Below are 6,481 nucleotides of genomic sequence, written 5' to 3'. Positions count from 1 at the left end.
GTTCAGCTGTCTCTAGGCTGCTTCCACCACTGCATCCCTGTTTCTAAGGCAACAGAGCCGCATCAGGAGCCCTCCAAAGTGGCCCGATCCAGCGATGACTGAGACCCAGGGTAGACGCATCAGACAGGGACACCAAGGAAGCGGGGTCTGCCAGGAGCACCAAACAGGATTCGGCCACGAGCCGGGCCCTCCTGTCCACAGTGCTGGCCCACGCGTGGCCAAGGTAAGAACCAGACGAGCCAAGAGTAGTCTTCCCACTGGTGCCAACTTACACAGGAGGGAGGACCAGCCTGCCGGCCTCCACATCTCCCAGGACAGCTCTGTCCTGTGGCCAGACCCACGGGGCTTCCCAGGAGGCGGCCTGTGGCCCGGGCACACTGGAGAGGCTCCCGGCCAGGCCTGCCGACCACACACCAACCTCAAGCATCTGGAAACACGCGTGTAGAGCACGGCTCCTCCACGGCAGCCCACGCTAGAGGAAGGGCAGCCAGGTCACACCCGCGGGCTCTGTGGCTCTCCAACACACTGACGGTCCACAGCACGGAAACCACCCTGCGTGTCACCCACACACGACACACATGGAGGACAGGACAGGACAAGCGCAGCACCTGTAGAGGCTCCAAAGTCTCCCGGCTCGGGCATGGAGTCAGGAGAGGTACACCCCTTTTAACAGATCACCCCACTTCCGGGCAGACCCCTCTGACTGACCCCAGGAAGCTCGCTGCTGGGTGCGGAAAGCACCCTGTGAGACGCCCGGACACAGGTCCCGGTGCTCAGCTGGCACTCCATCGAGCCCGAGGGTCACTCTGAGCCTCACTGACACCAGTGGAAGCAGAGAGCCACTGTACTTGCCGATTCCATGGCTCCGAGTCGGGTGCGGGCCGCGTGCTACATCCCAGCAGGGTCCCGGGCAGGGCGGCGTGTGTTCTGAGCTGTGGGCCGTGTGTTACATCCGAGCAGGGTCCCGGGCAGGGTGGTGTGTGTTCTGAGCCGTGGGCCACGTGTTACATCCGAGCAGGGTCCTGGGCAGGGCAGGGCAGGGCGACGAGTGTTCTGAGCCGTGGGCCACGTGTTACATCCGAGCAGGGTCCTGGGCAGGGCAGGGCAGGGCGGTGTGTTACATCCGAGCAGGGTCCCAGGCAGGGCAGGGTTGTGTGTTACATCCGAGCAGGGTCCCAGGCAGGGCAGGGCGATGTGTATTCTGAAATGGGAGCACAAAGTCAGCCCAAGCAGACACAGACCTCACATCTGCTCCAGGAGGTCCGAACCACTGACCTCACCCTACCTCCCTCCTTCCTCCTTCCTCGCAAGCCCCCATTCCTCTCCACGTGAAAAGCAGCGAGCTTTCGGGCAGCCCACGGCCTAGTGTCAAGGCAGCTGGATCCCACAGAGCTGGCTATGTGGTTCAAGTCCTGGTCCTGGGGTTTGACGACACGTCCAGTTCGTGCGCGCGCGCTCAAGGTCCCGAAAAGGAGGAGTGATGGAGGAAAAGGGATTCCAGCATGGCCACGTCCCACTGAAGATGCCCCCTCATTCCCTCACAGGCTCGCACATGTGTGAGCACACGTGCCCTCTGGCAGAAAGCAAGGGGGGAGGAGAGGAAACACGTGGGTCATAAAGGGAGAGGACAGCAGAGCAAGGGGCCCACACCTGGGGCCATCCAAGACCACGTGGCACCTAGCTCTAGCTTCCACGGCGGTCGGGCAGAGCGCTGCCTAGCTATCCCGGGACCCCACGCAGACCCCCCATCACAGCTGAGATGGTCGTGCACGACTAGAAACATTGGTCCACGTCGGCTGCTTCTGCACCCTCTACGGACTTGCAGTGGGACCTGGAGTAAAACCTGGGCCCTCCTCTCGGACCCAGGTGCCACCGCTCTGAGCCTCCCATCCTCTTGCATCACCGCCAACCCCACCCCTGCCCCACTCCTCTCTCCACACCCTGAACCCCGACTGTAACTCAGACCAGACGTGCTTCAATCTACTTCCACGGACCTCAGGCAAACAGGAGGCTCGTGGTGCACTCACGGGTGGTGACGCCAACGCCGCTGGGTAGATGCAGTGCTTGCCGCTCTGACAGGGCCCACGCTGCGGCCTGAGGCCAGCCAAGCTGGGGGCTGCAGAGAAGCCCTGTTGGACAGGCAGGCCCTCCCCTGCTCGTCCCTGACCAACTGCAAGGGGTTCCCTGGGAAGGACTACAAGGGCACAGGGAGCGCTCTGGTCACGTTCACACAGCTCACCCGAGCTCAGGGTGGGGCACCCTCACATGTGGGGGGGGTAGGTAAGAAGGTCACGGTCACACAGCCCACCCCGAGCACAAGGTGGGGCACCCTCACGTGATTGTGGGGGGGGTAAGAAATCAGGCCCCGGAGGTGGCCACACTACCACCCCTTCCGCATACTCCTCCTGGAGGCGTGGAGTACATGCAGTCACCCAATGTGAGCTTCAAGCCATCGCATCTGGACTCAAACCATGGTGAACCACGTGGGAGTCCAAGGCCCTAACACCCCACCACCTGCTGGACCTTCTACTGCTATTATTAACTTTTAGTCTCCACCATAATTTTTTAAGATTTATTTCCTTTTATTTATCATTTTTTTTAATTTGCTAGAGAGAGAGACAGAGACGGGAGGGGGTAGTGAGAAAGCAAGCCATCCGGTCTGGGGCTCGAATCGCAGGTGGCTGTGTGGGGTCCAGCCTTAAGCACCACGCACCTGCTGGTGCCCCACTCTAATCTCACAGGGTAGACATCACTGGTCATTGCCCCTTTACAGATGAGAAAACTGAGGCTCTGGGGAGTGGAACCCTCGGCCGAGGCCACGCACCGAAGGGCAGGGCAGGACCCCAGTCCAGGTGTGCAACCGCGAGAGACAGGCCTCACAGCCAGACACAGCCCTCGGCACGCACAGGGCAGCGCAGGAGGAGGTGCAGGCGAGTGTACGCTGGGTGCTCTGGGAGCAGACGCAGGCAGAGGGCTGGCTCCACTTGGTGTGGCCTAAAGGTATCCCGGGGGCCAGCAGGGGACATGGAGGTTGAGGCACATGGTCCGGAGTGCTGGACCCGGTGTTGAGAATCATGCAGGGCGCGTGTGTGTGCACATGGAGTGCTAGAAAGGGACTGCTATGTGACCGTCCCCGGGGGTGGCTGCTCACTCTCCCCCTCTGGCTCTCCCGAGTGTGAGCACACATGCCCCACATCAAAAACCTAGAGCGAACAGGGAACCAGCAGTTAGCGTAATGGCTATGTTGCTGGACTCCCACGTAGTCGACTGCGGTTCACATCCCGGACCCGGTGGCTTAGAACTCACGCCGGGCGCGTGTGCATACGTGCCCAAAGAGGAGAATGGAGGAGAAGGGATTGCTGCGTGGCCATCCCCCCTGGGGGGTGATTTCTCGCTTTCTGTCTCTATGTCTCTTTCTCTCTCTCTCTGTCTGGCGAGCACACGCGCCCTATAGCAAAAATCTCGCAAAAAAAAAAAACAACCTAGAGCGAACAAACCTCCCTAAAATGTCACCTTAAGAGGGTGGGACTAAGGTGTGTATCATGCTGGGTAAAGTCGCTTCACAATCTAAATGACGTATAGTGATTTAATGTATGAGTAATAGTAAAAAATGTATAAATAACAAAAATAAATAAAAATGAAAGAGGGGAAAGGAGGGCTTTCCAGACCACAGCCACAGCCTCCCTTCCAAGTTCTCCATCACAGAAGGAAAGTGACACAGACTCAAGTCCCCAGGCGAACGACCATGACCTCGAGCTCCAATGGCAGGGGCGGCACCACCCCAGCCCAGCTGATGGCCCTCAGAACCCTCCTGCACTTGGCTGGGCGGGAGGTGCAGTCCCTGGCTTTGGTTTCAGGAGGGAGTGCTTGCTGTGCCTCTGGGGTAGAGGGAGGCGGCCGCCAGGGAGGGAGAGCAGCTGAGCAAACGCGCACTCGGAAGCCAGGAGTGGGAGCAGCTGGGGGAGCTGGAGAGACCTCCGACACAAGTCTCAAGTCTCAAGTCTCGGTTCAAACGCTGCCTTTTGCTACAGGGTGGGGGAGCGTGACACAGAGCGAGCCTTCCGACGCAGTGCCCCCCCCACCCCCGACACGCAGTGAGGACAGAGGGAGCGCCTGGAGGGAGCGCCTGGAGGGAGGCCTCCAGCCCGTCTAAACCAGGCAAAGGGGTCTCCAACTCACACAACCGTCCCTTCCTCACCAGGTCCCAAGAAATGACAAAAGATGGGCTCTTTCCGAAGTACACAGAGCATGGGCCAGCAGGTGGCTCGGATCCAGGACCTGGTGGCTTGGAAATCACCCCAGGGCATGTGTGCACTGCCCCAAGTCCCAAGAAGAGAATGGAGGAGAGGGGTTGCAATGTGTCCATCCTCCCTGGGGAGTAATTTCTCACTTTCTCGCTCTCTCTGATGAGCACACATGCACTAAAGCAAACTAAAATAAACAAACATAAACAAATAAGCTGATTTATTTATTATAAATCATCAGAAACTGGGGCCAGCAGGTGGCATGGTGGTTGAGGTGCTGGACTCTCACATGGACAACCATATTTCAAGTCCCAGACCTGGTGCTTGCTTTCTCACATTCTCTCTCTCTCTCTGGTGAAACTGAATAATAATAAATAAATAAGTAATACATCTTTAATAAACAAACAATCACAAACTGGGAAATGCCTGAAAATTCGGAGGACAAACACATGAAATCCAAGTAGAGTGGTACCTGTGAACAGACTGAGCAGCCCAAGGGACACTCCGAAAAGCCACAGGAGGGGAGGACGCCGGACTGAGCACAGCCTACCTGCCTACCTGCCCTGGCAGGGGCAGCCACACCCACGAGGCGCACCGGCACTCTCCTCCCATGACCCCACTGACCTCACTGCAAGCCTGAAAAGGAACAAAGGAAGCTGACAGCCACTGAGACACCCACCCACACGCACACCCGAGATCGGACTAACAGACACAAGACCAACTTCCAGAAGGCCGAGTCAGGACAGCAAGTGGCCATGGCAGCCCTGGCTCCTGGCAAACCACGGGATCACAAATGGGCATCATGCTGTGACGACAGAACTCGCCGGAAACACAGCACAGGGTGCCTTGAGTCTTTAGGGTTCACTGTGGGCCCTGGCCCTAGAGACAGAGGACACACACCAGCTGTCCTGCCCCATGAGTGCCAAGACCCCGAAGAGCAGCTGCTATGGTCAGCCCCGCTCTTGCCCAGGGAGCACCGGCTGGACAGACAACAGCCGCCGGTCCTGCGAGAGCTCAGTCCCACAGGGCTCCGGGAAGACAGTGCTCTCCTACAACACGAGCCTCCCCTTGGGCGGCAGGCAGGACCAGCAGTCTCACAGAGGCCACGCGGCCCACCAACCTCCTGAGGAATGCAGCGGCAAGTCGGAAATCACCACATGGGGCGGGTCTAGAAGCCTGGACTCACGTGGGGTGGCCAGCTGGAAAGTAACAGCCGATCGCCTAGAACCCCCCCTCCCCGCCTCACTCTCAGAGCAGACACACAAGTCAGGCAGGGCTGGACGGCAAGGACAGCGTGAGAACGAGCCGCACTGCCACGCGGGCCACGGCAGTGCACACTCTGGGCAGCAGCCTGAGAAGACAACTCCACTTGTGGCATCAGAAAGAGGACAACAGCGACGAACTCAGCCGGGAGGTGCGAGACCTGCATGGAGGGCTGGGAGGAAGGAAACCTGGCCTCCGGGGACGCCGGCCCTGCCCGCCTGCACCTCTCACCCAGCTCGCTGCCTGTGCTTCTCTGCTCTACCAGACAGAGAGACGGAGCACAAGAAATAACCTCCCGGGTCAGCCATGCACAGGCCCTTCTCCTCCCTGGGGATTCTGGGTGTGCATGCACAGGTGTGTGCCTGGCGTGCGTTTCAAGCTGCCAGGTCTGGGACTCAAATTGTGGCCGACCACATGGGAGTCCAGCGAAGCAACTACACACCACCTGCCGGCCCTGCCTTGTTCTTTTCAAAACTTCGTAAGTGATCCTAAAATCCCTATGGAATTACAAAGGCTTTCCCTTAACCTTCTTTCTGTTTTCCCAGAGGGCACCTGTGCTGCGGGGTGGGGGTCAGCCCCCACAGCTGACGCGCACGGCCACACCGCAGCCCTGCCTCGCCAGGTTTCGAGTGCACACACACGAGTGTCCAGTGTGTTTTCAAGTCACTGAAGTGGACTGGAAGCATGGCTGGCCACGTGGGTCTGGCCCTCTAACCAACGAGTTGTGAGGCCGGCCCTCCCTCCAACACCTGGCAGACTACAGAGTGCCCGTCTTCCTGGGGTAGGAGGAGGGCACACGGAAACGTCCAGCACCCGTGTGAGGCCAGGACTGCACTACGAGGATGTCCACAGTGCTGGGGCGAGGGGTGACTGGCCTGTACGGCAGGGCCCCGCCCGGTTCCTAGAGTCCAGGACTCTATACCCAACACAGTACCCTTCCCCTTCGAGACGTCTCGCCCCCCAGGCCCTCAGCA

At 59.3% G+C, this 6,481-nt stretch overlaps 1 protein-coding gene across 6 annotated transcripts in view; it reads right to left on the bottom strand.

Moving 5' to 3' along the window:
- ANKRD11 (ankyrin repeat domain 11) overlaps positions 1 to 6,481 on the bottom strand; it is a 106,575-nt gene that overhangs the window by 69,808 nt on the left and 30,286 nt on the right. For 4 of the 6 annotated variants that reach the window (XM_027773466.1, XM_027773461.1, XM_027773464.1 and 1 more), the window contains exon 2: positions 853 to 1,201. The gene's annotated coding sequence lies outside the window, so the exon portion shown is untranslated. Of the gene's footprint in view, positions 1 to 418; positions 441 to 708; positions 821 to 852; positions 1,202 to 6,481 lie in introns of those variants that run through there. The other 2 variants (XM_027773462.1, XM_027773463.1) reach the window with 2 other exon arrangements.

This window comes from Tupaia chinensis, unplaced genomic scaffold, assembly GCF_000334495.1.
Source record: "Tupaia chinensis unplaced genomic scaffold, TupChi_1.0 Scaffold000355_1, whole genome shotgun sequence".
NCBI lineage: Eukaryota > Metazoa > Chordata > Mammalia > Scandentia > Tupaiidae > Tupaia > Tupaia belangeri.
The sequence above is the reverse complement of the archived record's forward strand: the minus strand, read 5'-3'. Positions and strand labels throughout refer to the sequence as shown.